Genomic DNA, 13,492 nt, shown 5'->3' with positions numbered 1-13,492 from the left:
AAGGTTCAAGAAGAGATTACGCAAAGCAACGGAAGAAAGGTCCCTTCCAGGCTGTTAGACGGGCACAAACATGTCCCACAGCTCAGAACATCCCAAGCTGTGCAGGATGCAAGGATCAGAGAGGGTTAGGATGTGGCCAGCATTACTGTACGCTTGCCCCATTTCTTCTACTCCTTCCCCAAGTGCTTGCTGTCGTCCACAGTTAGGCGCAGGGCAGAGAAGACTCTGGGAAGCTGAAAGGCCCTGCTCTTGCATTCTCCCTTCAGGATTAGTCTGCTTGAGCTGGCACGCTCTGTTGCTTAGCCGAGCTTTAGAGGTGACGGCATCAGGCAGGCTGAGAAGAAGCACCACAACACCTCTAAATGCTTGCAAGAAAAATGATCCCTCTGTCTTTATTATGCTATAGCTTGTCATATAATAGCAATAATCACAATTGCTTTGTAATATACTCGGAACAGCTTTGGAGATTGATTAAATGCTTCGGCTTCCCTTCAGCTTTAATCAAACCCAGCAGCTGTTTATCGCTTAGAATACTTTAGATCAATAGAGCTTATGCCTTACTTATACCTTTAAAATACCTTTAAAATAGTGTGCTCTATACCAGCTCCCTTGAAGCTGCAAGCAGTAATTACAATGGGATCTTACTCTGTAGAGTTAAAAGTAAGTAGCTGTTATAAAATTGATAAAATGACTTCAGCCACTAGCATAAGACACTTCTGAAAAGTGGCCTTTCCTAGTTGCATATTTGTCCCGCGTTCTTTGATAAAGGAGGGACTATAAAGGCTGTGAACAAAATCCTGCTCAGACCCCACCAGCAGCTTGAACGTAAGAACCAGAGAGCAGGAGCAGGACAGAGCAGGACACCTGCCCCATCAACTGCAAACCTGTCCTCCAAGAGCCCAGCAGCAGAGAAAAAGCCAAGGGTAAGGTCGCCAGGAACTCTGAAGTGCAAATGAGAATACCTCAACTTAGATAGAAGTGCAACAACTAAAACCATCAGCTTTAATGATTCTATGAGATACACTTCTGTCTTGTGACTGCACTCAGCCAGCGATTTCAGAGGCATTACATCAGTAAAGCTTTAAGCATATTTCGATTACATAAAAATAAGCAAAATCCTACCAAAGGCAGCATGAAAACTTCTGCTGACTTCCAGGAGTCCAGGACCTCACTCTCAGTGTTAATCATGGCGAGTTAAGTGAATGAAAGTTGAACTCCAGGCATAAAATCATCAAATCCAGATGAAACATACTGGAAAAGTCCATTTCATCATGCTGCCAGACAAGACAAGACAAACTCTTGGCTGGTGCCTTGAAAAGACAAATATTTGGATAGGAAAAGAAAGAGAGGGTAAAGTCATTGCTTCTAAAATGATATGTTATGGAAAATCATTGCATCACTTTTACTAGCAGTTCACAGCTACTCATTAATTTTGCAAAACTGCAGCAGCTGCTACTTACTGTCTGAGGCCTTCTGGAGCAGCAGAGAGTCTTGCCTGCTCATAAGGGGACAGAAAGCGATGCCCAAGAGTACCACCACATGAAAAATAGTGTTTACGTGGAAGGTGACAAGATTTGATTCATTGTATACACAGCCAGGACCTGTGTTTGAAAGAGACAACATCAGGACTGTTTTTTCCACTGACACGTCCACAGCGATACAGGTCATTTTCCCTAGCAGGAAAGACATAGCAAAGTGGTATTAATGTCATGTTGTGTCAACAAATACATAGCACACCAGGATTTAGGAACCCTTTAGGTGGGCTAGCCCTCAAAACGTCACCTGATCCCAGCACAGAAAAGGGAGTGAGAAAATTGTCAGACCACTTTTAGAAGCACTGCAAAATATGCCACCTACATTTGCTTTGTTAGAGATTGAGGGATATTAAGTTAATGATCATTAAAATCCAATTAAGAATGGGGGGAAAAAAACACTCTGGATGCTTAGAAGGCCCCAGCCTTCCAGTTGATCAGGCAAAGGAAGGAGAAAGCGGATAAAACAAGATAAAGGCAGCCTGCCGTTATCATTGCCATTCAGAAGAGGAGGAATGCTGGATAATCTAGAGCTTTTCTGCTTTATTTTGTTTTGCTGTTTTTCTCAGACCTGTCTGGGATTTCAGCTGTTAAAAAAGGGAGGGAGATGGGGGAAGACAGGCTCTTCAAGTTATTTTATGAACCCAGCAAACGCCTCACACATTTCAATTTCTGCCACTCTGTGTTCCTTTTCACACTGATAACCACTTGAAAGCATCTTGCAGGGGAGAAGGTACCAGAGAAAATAGTTTTGGATGCTCCTTGTTTATTGTATGCAGATCAAGCAGTTCTTATTAACTCAGTTTCCGTTCTTCCTTCATAGGTAGCAGTGCTGTGATATTATTTGCAAGCAGCCAAGGTAATTACCATCCAGCAGGGTCCAATTGTTTTCAATTAAAAGCTTGACTGAAGTCTTTAGTTTTTAATACCATTGTGACCATCTGCTTTCACTGAAGTTCATCAGCAAAGGCACAGGCCTCATTCTAATGCTGCTTAATTATATGGAGGAACTTTTTTTTTTTTTGGTCAGAGATTCATTTTTTCCCTGCTAAAGAAACGGGCAGCAAAAGGGCTGCCTGGTTTCGCTAATAGCCTGCCACAAGACGGAGTATCTGGGAAGATCATTACCTTCCTGGGAGATCCAGCTGTTATCGCACTGACAAGAAGATCCAGGGGACCGACACGAGAAAGCAGTTAACCTCAGCCACCCTCCTCTCCATTCAGTCACTCGCCTCCTTTTTCTTCCAGCAAACCTGAAAAGGCCACAAGGAAGAGTAGTTCATCTAAAAACAGGCAGTACAGTCCTCCCCTGCTGCTTATGCTTTTGGAGTCCTGGCCAGGCCAGGAAGGCAGGCAGGCAATCCCGCCTGGGCACCCGCTCCCTCCTCCTTGCACGTACGGTGAATCTTTTGCAGTCCTGTATCATCTCAGATCTGAGGATCTCCAAATCCCTTACAGGGATTTATTAAGCCCTGCACAATCCTCAGGAGAAATAAGTAAATATAATTTTCCAGACGGGGAAATTAGGGCAGCAAGAGGTTAAGTGACTAGCCTGAGGCCAAACAATAAATAAGTGGCAGAATCAGCATGAAGATCTGCAAAGTCCCAGGTTTAACGAAAGTCTCTTGAGTCCCCAGCTCCAGAGAAGGAAAAACAACACCCCAGCACTCAAATCCTCAGGATGCTTAACTCGTTTACTGCAGTTCTGCTTTATATGTGCCAGCGCTAAGTGTGACTCTTAATATTTCCAATTGTACTGTGCAGAGAAAGGCATTTTGTAGATTTAATGCGGGAACTGCTGTCTGAAGGCAGGGAAGCACGCTTGATATTGCTCCATACCATCAACACAGGCAGGCACACAGCTTCCTTACGGGTGCCTCCTGTCATTTCTGTTACGCACGGCTATTTCCAAGAATCACCCCCGCCGAGAGGCAGGTACTTTGCCAAGTACCAGTTAAAGAGGAAGAATATGTGGTACGACACTGTCAAAGCTGGGGAGATGCACGGCACTGCTCTAGTGGTAGTTTGAATCCCTGAAACGAGAAACCAGAGACCTTTCCATCTTCTTGGCCAGCCATATAGGTACCCCCAGCCCTCGGGTAAATCCCAGAACTGTTCATCCAAGACTTAAATCCCTGCTCCTCACTCATCTTTGAAGAGACAGAAAGTTGGGTTTCACCCTTGCACCCGGGGTGCCTCTCTCTCTCTGGCATGTCTTCACTCTCAGAGCAGTGTTAGACCCATGTAACGCTCCCTCCCACAGGCCAGAAATCCTGCTCCGAGGTGGTACATCACGCAGGAGCACTGTATCTACATCAAGGCTGTTGTACAGCCAAGCCCAGGTCTTCTATGCTATATTGAGGCCTCTGCAGCACCTATGCAACAAAGGCATTGAAACTGGAATCTGAGGCTTGGGAGATAATTACTTCAGCCAATGGTGTAAATTACTTCAGTATTTTGAAAGGCTTGAGGTGGTGTTGTTCAACTACCTTCAGCTATTGCAAACGTAATGCAATTTGTTTCCATAAAGATTTCTTTTAAAGCTGTGTGCAGTATGTGTCCTAAATACATAATTACACACCAGAGTATAATGGCTCATTCGGGTTTATTTTGTAACCAATATGCATTTAAAAGCAAATTCTGAAGGAATATGCAGCAACAAACATGCAGCACACATTCTGGAAGATGGTTTTCTTATACTTTCACTCCTAAGAAGCTCCCAGAGGCCTATTCCTGCCAGAGAAGCAGACAAGAAAAAGTGAGAAGAAATAAACCCTTTCTTTAAGAATTACCTTGAAGGAAACATAATGACCCTGTTAAGAAAATAGTCCAGTAAACACATTTTTGGCATGGGTTTCCTGTGAATTGGATGGCCTAGGAAATTAGTAATAAGATTTTTGCAGCTATCCTTCCTGCGTTTGAAACTAATCCATGCTCATAGCAAGTCAGTATAGCTATTCTGAAGAGTTTTTCAGTGACCTATGCAAAATCACTTGGCAGCATCCGTTTGGGCAGCTCTTACGGAGCTATTTGTGCACTGCAAGAATTATAGAGAAATTTCTGTCCTTTCCCAAAGTACTCTATAATCCCCCAAGAAGCTGGTTTCTGGTGAAAAGTCCTACAGTGACAGGAGCAATAACGCATCAATGCATGCAAGCAAAAGATTTAAGCAGCACTCGGAGTCACCTGGGTTTGATCTCTAAGAGAATTTTAGATAACCACTCTCCCTTAAGTTATTAGTAGTTCAACACGCTGCTTTATTCACTAGCTGTAGCCAAAATTATTTGGACTTTTTTTCCTTCTTTTGTAAATCCACAAGTTGCCATAAGACAAGGAGCTGCCTTTTGACAGGAGTGCATGACCAGCAGTGCCTTTCCTTACATCTTCTCATCAAGATCCCAGCACTGTGAAGAGCACTAGATCCATCCTGCTTAATTGAAAGCACTTAAAATTGAGATGCTGAAATCAGGTACCATCTGCATCAGGAATCAGGCACTTCCAAAGGGCACCTAAGATCTAAATCTCCCTTCAGAAGCATTTCTCTTTCTCCATCAACTACAGAGGCAATTTAGCACAGACTCCTAATTCTGGCACCTGAATTATTCTGCTTAAAGAAGAATAAAAATTAATCAATTCTGCCTCTTTGAAACTACCTGTTGGCTATATTTAAGCAGAGGAGCTACTAGATGTAAGAAGTTCCCTGTTTTAAAGATGAAAGGGAGAGAAATACCTTGCTTTCTACCTTATTGTCATTGTGCATGTAAGTAGGTGAGGCAAAGCAGGACTTGAGGTATCACGAGTCTGGAGCCCGGTGAGCAAAGCCAATGGTTCCGTCTGTGAGAATCCACTTAGGCAAAGGGGCAGGGGGCTGTAGGTCAAGGCAAATATCAGAGTCTTTGTGCGAATAACAAGGACTTGTTCTGCTTTTGTATCTGCCGATGACTCTGCGGCATCCTTCGCAGCAATAAATAAATTAACCCACGCTGTCATGCAGAGAGGCTTTGCCCGTCTTTGTAGAGGCGACTAAAACAAGCATGGAAGGCAGCCCAGGTTTAGCAAAGGCAGGAGGAAGAGCTTGAACTGCATTCTGGCTACATATGAGGCTATGCTATCAAATTTTACATGCAAAGTACACAGCTCATCCCACTTACTCTCTCTTTATGGGCCTGTAGCCTATGCACCCATACTGTATGGAAATGTGCTTTCCTGCCCACATGGAGACCCCGTGCATCAGTGAGCAGACAAGACCTGCACATAAACATACATGAAGTACAGCTATAGGTTTTTCAGTTTGTTTCTGGAAGTGCAAATAAGTCTGAGGGAGGCTGACATGGAAAAAGACAACAGTGTTTGGATGGAAAGTAATAACCTCTTCCTCATCAAGTGAGATAATCCCGTTTTCCCTACTATTTTCAATCTAATATGACTAAAGTAAAAAATCCAAATGTAATTTTTTTCTTTTTCTTTGCTCTTTTGATTAATTCAATAAAAATACTAGAGAATTTTTAAGTGAAAGTATATGGAAAATCACTCACAGCCCTGGGATTTGTCTGGAAGGTCTGCAGCACCTCCCTGCTGGAGCTCCAGAGTGAGGAAAGCTTCATTCATTTGCCTTCCTCCAAGCTGCAGATTCACTGAATCCAGATGGGATCTGAATTTTCAGTGTATGTATTAGAGGTCAAAGAGCTGCAATATTAGTGTTCAGATTTTACCACACTTTTTCAGACCTGAGCAAAAATGAGATTTCCAAGCACATCTGCATCATAACAACTCTATTATATCTCATAGTCTGTTCTCTTTAGATCTAATAATATTGCAGTTCAAGTCAGAGGCAGCTGAGCCTAATGAGATGGATCACTGGAAGATGACCCTTCAGCCTCAAGACACAAGAGGTGTGCCACACCAGTCAGTGCTTAGGGGGAGGCTGGTCACTCTTTTCGGTCTTTCCAGATGATCTCTGTTTTGGTTTCCTGACTTCTTTTACCTCTTCCCCCTAAGTCAGCCCCCCACACACTTTTGGAAACATGTATGGTGCAGCAAAATGCTTCAGACTCAGCTGAGGGTGAGGGGAAAGAAAACTAGTATCTCACACTTTGTACATTTTCCTTCTGCATAAAAGGAAAAGCTTCCTCATTTTTTCCACTGTCCTCATCCCTTCTTAAAGCACCCAGACAGCTTAAAGACATAGATGTAGAGTCTGAGTATCAAGAATCTATGTGAAAAACAACATTATCAGAGGATCACTCTGAAAACCTGTATTTCAGTGAGCTTTGTGCCAATTCCTGAATAACACCCTTAGATCTCATGTACTGTCTTATAATTACGAAAAATATAACTTGGTATAGCATGCACTATGTCAGCTTTGATTATGCCAGCAGAGAAAGACATGGGATAGAGAGAGAGAATAAAGGAAGAATGATGGCTGTCTACTGGCTTATCAATTTACATCTCTCTACAGTAAATCTAAGTCCTTTGTGCTGTCAGTCATCCACTCCTACGGCAGTGATTGCTGGAATATGAAAATCACGGCTTTGAGATCCATTTGTACATTCACATATTTGCACAGCCTTCCTGGGTTTATTGCTTCAGTGGCTGCAGCATCCCCCATCAGCATGGGACCTGTGATTTGAGGCTTGATGTTTCCCCCTACTATGCAGCTTATGTGCAACAGTTCACACCAACATTCTCTGAATCACCACCTCTCCAGTTCAAATTATGAAGGAAAATGGAAAAAACCCTCAGGAAACTGTAAAGGTAACAAATGATCCTGTGTTAGATGACATATTTTCGGCCTATAAATCCCAATAATATGTTGTGATTGTGGCTAAAAATAACACACCTCCTCATCAAATATTTACTGTGACATAAACAGCCGCCTAGCCAACATCATGCTTTTGAACACATTAACAGCAATGGCATATTTTCAGCTGAAATGACACACTGAAAATTAATGAAGACAAGAAGACATGAACAAAAACCATCTCACTGCTGCTGTCGCCTCTGTAGCAACTGTCAGCAGCAAAGAGCAGCTTCCTGGAAATTTCAGAGGTGTGGTGTTCAGAAATCAAAAATCGTACTTGTTACAGGCACAACACGTGGTTATTTACAGGCACATACTACAACTAAATTTCCTAGGCCCTGAGCAGTAATTTAGGGCCTCACCCTTTCCAAGCTCTCTCCCATCAGAACCCACAGCCAGGAGTAGGTCAGCGAGGTTTCTTACTGTTGTAAAATACAAATGGTGGTAGAAAAGCACTTTTTAAAACTTTTTATGTGCCCAGTGAGGGCAAACACTCCGCCATGTAAAAATACCCACAGGACCACAGGTAACCAGCAAAGAGGAGAAGAAGAATCAAAAACCATCCTCACCCTAAGAACCACCTTCAGCCATTCCCCTTACATGGAGTAAGCATTAAAATCTGTAGAAGAGTACAACCCTCATCTAAATACTTGAATAAAATTTGCCTCTAATGGGTTAAGAATTGTGATGCAAGGAAAACAAAAGCCACTGGAAAATATGGCAGGATAATAAATTATTGCCGATTTCCTGAACTTACGTAAGTTGATCAGAATCCCTTAGAAAACTCTCCAAGAAACATTTCTGTCTTAAAATTCTCTACATTAAAAAAAGAGAAAACTGTCATATTCACGCGCTCAGCTTTTGAGCTGCATTCCGTAAGTACAATTCTTCCAGATCAGCAAATCTGTACAATATGGCAGTGTTTGGTTCCCACACTGAATAAAACATGGTCTGTCCTATCCAGTGCATTTATTAGACTCAGCATTATTTTCTCACTATAAACATTCCTAATAGCTTTGGATTATTTTCTTCACAAAGTAACAAGAAGAGCACGAAATCACTACTGTCTTTAAAATAAACACATGTTATGTTTTGGGTTTTTTCCTTGTGTTGAGGCTGAAGTCTCCTAATGCTTGGCACTCCATGGGGCTTCTACTGCAGGAGGTTATTTCCTCCTTGCCATCTCATAAAATCACAAAATTCCCGTGTATGGGAGGAAGGGGTATTACAAGCAAGTAAATGACAACAGAGAGAGCAGAAGGCCAATGTGTTCATAATTTACCCTTAATTTTAATATTTGAGTCCTGGAGTTTGATTTGAACCAGTAGGGATCCTTATCTGGGAACAGAAAATTACCAGCAACAAACAGCCTTTTGCAGCATTTGTTACTGGTAATAAATAACCCAAAATAGCATTTGCTATTTTTGCAGCTCTTTAGAGATCCACGTTACCTCCAATCAAAGCCAGTCTCCCTTACGGCAAGACCATCACCTTCTGCACCATCAGGAGGAACTGGGATTAACCCAAGGTCCACTGAAGTTACTGACAGTGGCCAACTAAGGATGTCCAGGAAGCAGTAAAAGCAAAGAAAGCCCAAGTGAGCCACAGTTATGGCCTTGCATTTCTATTCCATGTCCGTGTGTCATTTGAGCCAGCCTGAATTTTCATTTTAAGCTGCTGCCTGCTAAAATTGCCTTGGTGAGTCAAAGACAGAGCCCAGAATATAGTGTGGCTAACGTCCGGTCTTGACAATCTTGCCAAAAACCTGAAGATGTATCTGTGCCCATAACACCAGAAAATCCATTAAAACGCTATTCAGTCCTTCACCTACTCCGTGTTCTTTCACCTTTGAGACACGTTTTTGCATGAGAAGTACTTGAATGACAGCTCTAGCAGCAGCCTATCACACCAGAATAATAAAGGATTAATTACCTCCATCATCAGCACTCTATTATTATTTGTAGCATCAAGCGCCTGCTCTTTTCTTGTGAGCTACAAACGCCTGGGAACACAGAAAAGAAGACACTGTGCATTAATTCAACAAGTCTTCTAGCCTGCACCTGCTTTTAATTAGTTACTCTCAAATCAGACCTGCAGAGCCAGAAGCTGCAAGCGAGAGCACCACTGACTGCTGGCCTGGCTGGGCTGCCAGTGTAATTAATTGCATTCTTACCATGGCTCTGTCCTCTGCACAAACAAAAGTTAATCATTTACTGGGAAAGTCTGAGCTGATGCTTCTCCGCTATTTGAGCCAGGATGTAGAACACTTCAATAATAGCATCCCTCCCTTTGTATTTACTGCTTGCCTCTAAAAATGACGTGCTGACCACCTCAGTGCCGCTGGGGACCTACACGGAGGCAGGGCTTGAGAAGGTATAAAGGGAAAAAAAAAAAAAAAAAAAAGAAGTGAAAATCTGAACTAGAGAAGTGCTGACCACAGAAAACCACCACTCAGCAGCTGTCCAGAAAACAAGGGCTTGCTTGGGCAGAGGCTTGGCAAAATGACAGCTAATAACCTGGCTGTGTTGGCATTCCTCTAGCCCTCAACGTTACAGTGTTCATGTAACGTTCAAGCTATTCATACATATTAATGACTGTATCCTCAAAGCGCTCTTTCAGAAAGAGGGAAGCATCATTCTTGCTATTTAATACATGGCAAAGAGAGTGGCTAAGGGTCCTCTCCAAAGTTTCCACAGAAACCAGCAGAAAAGCAAGGTCCGCTGCACCTTGGCACGGCTGCTGTTTTCAGCACAAGAACATCCCTCGCTGCTGGGAGCTCAGGCGACCACGGGCTACACCTCAGAAGAGGGCTGGCAAGAAGACAGTGCAGAAACAGAGGTTTAGGCATGGAGCGGATACCTGCGAACCCAGTGGTACCTGTGGAGCGTGTCTGAACGGAGACGGAGGTGTACAGGTCTGAACAGGAGCCTTACGCTTCCACCACTGCAAAGGAGCGGGTGGGTTATTGCTCACAGCTCCACGTCTTCTGCTCCTTCCTCCAAGGATGGCCAGCACTGTTTCCAGGCGGTATTCCTGGGGCTGGAGCGAGGGCAGGAGGGAGAGGGATGGCAGAGCTCGGCAAGCCTGGGAATGCGGAGACGCTTCCTTTCCCTGCTTGCTGGAATAACCCTCTGGGGTGATGTGAACTTTCTTCCATAGGAATAAACTGCGAACAGACTGTTTGTTTGTGAAGTGGGGAGAGGGACTCAACCAACAACAATCTTTGAAGCTTTCCAAACATGACGTTTAGAAAGTGTGGGCTTTCTTTTTAAATCTTTTTATTTCACTTTTTGAGAGCAGCCTGGTACCTCTCTGTTTAAAATTAATGGCATATACTTGATCAAAAATGCTAAAATGCTGGTTCCAGCAAATTACACAGATAATTAAGCCTAATTTCAATAATGCTCTGAAACACTACTAATAAATCTTTGGGCTCTTGCATTCCTTGAATATACACAAGCTACTTCACGAACACCAAATTCCACCCTCACAGCTCCTTTTCTGTCGAGCTTTGGCAACCCCGAGCTAAATTCTGCTGTCAGTTATATCCCTGTAAGTCTGGAGCAATTGCTTGTCCTCAGTGGCATAACTCAAGATTACAGCTGTGTAAATGAGCACAGAATGTAGCTTGAAATGTTGTAAATCTGACCTTCAGCTTGCTTCCATGAAAGGGGAAAACCCAGGAACTTGTTTTCACATCCAGTAAGCTTCTTGAAAAACTACCCTGCATAAATATTATGATTTCAGTCATAGATATAGCAGTATTAAAGCAGAGTTAAAACTGCCCAGTATCTAGGTCTACCGGGAGGGGGTAAGATGCCGAGTGTTATATTTATGAGCTACCACAAGCAACACTTGCTTTTAATCCCTGACACACATTTGCCCTCTACTACAGCACATCAAGACCTTCAGCCTATTCTTGGTTAATAGGTTGCTGTCTGACCTCAAGATACTGCGGGACTTCATCACCAGCAATGCTTGAACATTGATCCCCCAACCTCCCAACCCCCATAGCTGGACCTATCGTTTTGGGGGGGCCCATGGGGTGTGCACCTCCCAGACCACCGGAGAGCATGACACCTCTACAGACCTGGGCATCACCATTGCTCCTGCAGAGCTGTTAGCTCACTGTCCCCTGAAAAACTGACACCAGGCATTTGGGGCCACATCTTCACATGGGGTGGACAGATTCGGTCCTTGTGCCCCCCTGTGCAATGGGGTTTTTTACTGGCTCAACGGCACTTCTGCCTGCACTCTCAAAACACCCATGGGTGGACACAGACTGGGGAATTGAGATCTCCCTTGTTGCCCCGACTCCTCATGATAAGCAGGCCCAGCAAATACAAAAAACTCTCTCACAGCCCTGAGAACCTTCCCAGACACCTTTTAGCCACCATTTCTCTGAAGGGTATTGTAGAAGACTTGTCAAACTGAGGGTATTGCAACACACTTAAACTGAGTTAGAAGGAAAAATATCAGAAAAAACAGGGTTCTACACAAAACACCGAAAAGAAAAGAGAAAATAATAATTTCAGTGTCTTTTGTTTGTAGAAGCACAAGTTAAATAATTCATGATTTTTCTAAACAACTGTTTTTGGAGAAAACATCATTTGCCAAAAGTGCAGTACAATCCTTGCAGGGTTGCCATTTGCAGTTATGAAAGCATAACTTAGTTATTACTTATATACACATCTGAAGCGTTAGCTAGATTCAGGCTAGAAAAAAACCACCAAAATGCTGCACAATAAGTGCTCCTAACATGTTGATTTTGATCATCAGACTATCCAAATCTCTTTGCCCTGTCCTCATATGTCGATGTAACATTCAGAAATCTCTATCAGGCCACTAAGTATAACAAATTACTGGCCTATACATTCAGGACTTTTATCTGTCCAAAGAATAAAATGATGGCTCTGTACTACAGCACACAGCTGGACAAAGCTGGACAAAGATGCACATATCTGTGGCAGCAAGGGTATTTATTAACAGAAGAAGAGCTTGCAGAGGATATGCCAGCATTTTATTCGCTTCTAGACTGCATTATCAATCTCTGGCATTACTGAAAATTAAAAGTCACTGCATTTATGCAAAATACTTTTAAACAAGCAGCACCTCTTGTCTTCATTTCTGATTTTCTTAAAGCATAATTGGATGCATTACCATAAATGAATGAAAAAGCCACTAAATCTCATCACAATGTGAAGAGAGACTGGATCCAAGTACGATGGCCTGTAATTCACCTGCCATTGCAGGGCTGCTTTTAAAAAATGGACCAAACTCACTTCACACTGATTGCTATTTTAACCACTTTAAATATTTTAAAATAACATTTCCATTTTTCTTTCTATATTAAGGAGTGAATGTGCTTTCCATTTTAATTCCCAAACTGAAAAAGCAATAGAACAGTGTTTAAAGAAGCCATTTCACACACATGTCAACACAGACATGTACTTGGATATAGCAGAGGGGGCAATATTCTTCACTAGCACCATCAACAGGTCAACAGACTACTAGGAAACTCTGGCAGGTCAGTTAAGGACCTATATCAATGATTAGAAATAAGAGGGAATTTCTCTTTACTTAACAATGAAAACAGTTTCCGTGACAAAATCCTCCTAGCACCTGGTTTGTTTTGGAAAGTCTGTGGGATCTGCAATGCCTTCGGCAAAAAGGGGCTGTTTCTGTGGAATTGGAACAAGATTACCCACAGGTATTTCAACTAAAAAATCATTAATAAAATTACCTAGATTTAATTTATTCTTTTATTTTTCCTCCCCTGTTTTCCACTAGCTTATCACTTCTTCAGAGTTTGTCTTGAGCTAAATGTCACTGCGAACTGATGTGCTGGGTGCAGAATAATAAATTTCTTCTGAGACCTTTTGAGTTACAGGTCATTTAATATAGTAACTGTGGGCAAGCCAGGCCCCCATTGTGCTCCCACTAATGTCAATGAGTATTTCTTGCCCATGAGTTCAGAAATGGATACCATCCCTGGCTGTGACAGATTGCTCCTAATCTAAATTTGTCACACACTGCCACTATCTGTACCTCATTTTCTGGGTGCCCATCTTCAGGCATCCAAAGATTAATTTGCAGAGTAGGCAGGAGCTATTGGAAGCGGAGGGAAGACAATCTCCGCTTTGCGTGCAGAAACTCTTGC

General features: G+C 42.7%; 1 long non-coding RNA gene across 1 annotated transcript in view; it reads right to left on the bottom strand.

Annotated features, from left to right (window-relative positions):
- LOC126038771 (uncharacterized) overlaps nucleotides 1-13,492 on the bottom strand; it is a 54,293-nt gene that overhangs the window by 13,133 nt on the left and 27,668 nt on the right. Inside the window, exons 6-8 of the long non-coding RNA XR_007506080.1 lie at nucleotides 2,661-2,785; nucleotides 1,461-1,601; nucleotides 1,123-1,310 (exon numbers count right to left, since the gene is read on the bottom strand). This is a non-coding gene — a long non-coding RNA (uncharacterized LOC126038771). The remainder of the gene's footprint in view (nucleotides 1-1,122; nucleotides 1,311-1,460; nucleotides 1,602-2,660; nucleotides 2,786-13,492) is intronic.

The sequence above is a fragment of the Accipiter gentilis genome, chromosome 5, assembly GCF_929443795.1.
Source record: "Accipiter gentilis chromosome 5, bAccGen1.1, whole genome shotgun sequence".
NCBI classification, from domain to species: domain Eukaryota; kingdom Metazoa; phylum Chordata; class Aves; order Accipitriformes; family Accipitridae; genus Astur; species Astur gentilis.
The sequence above is the reverse complement of the archived record's forward strand: the minus strand, read 5'-3'. Positions and strand labels throughout refer to the sequence as shown.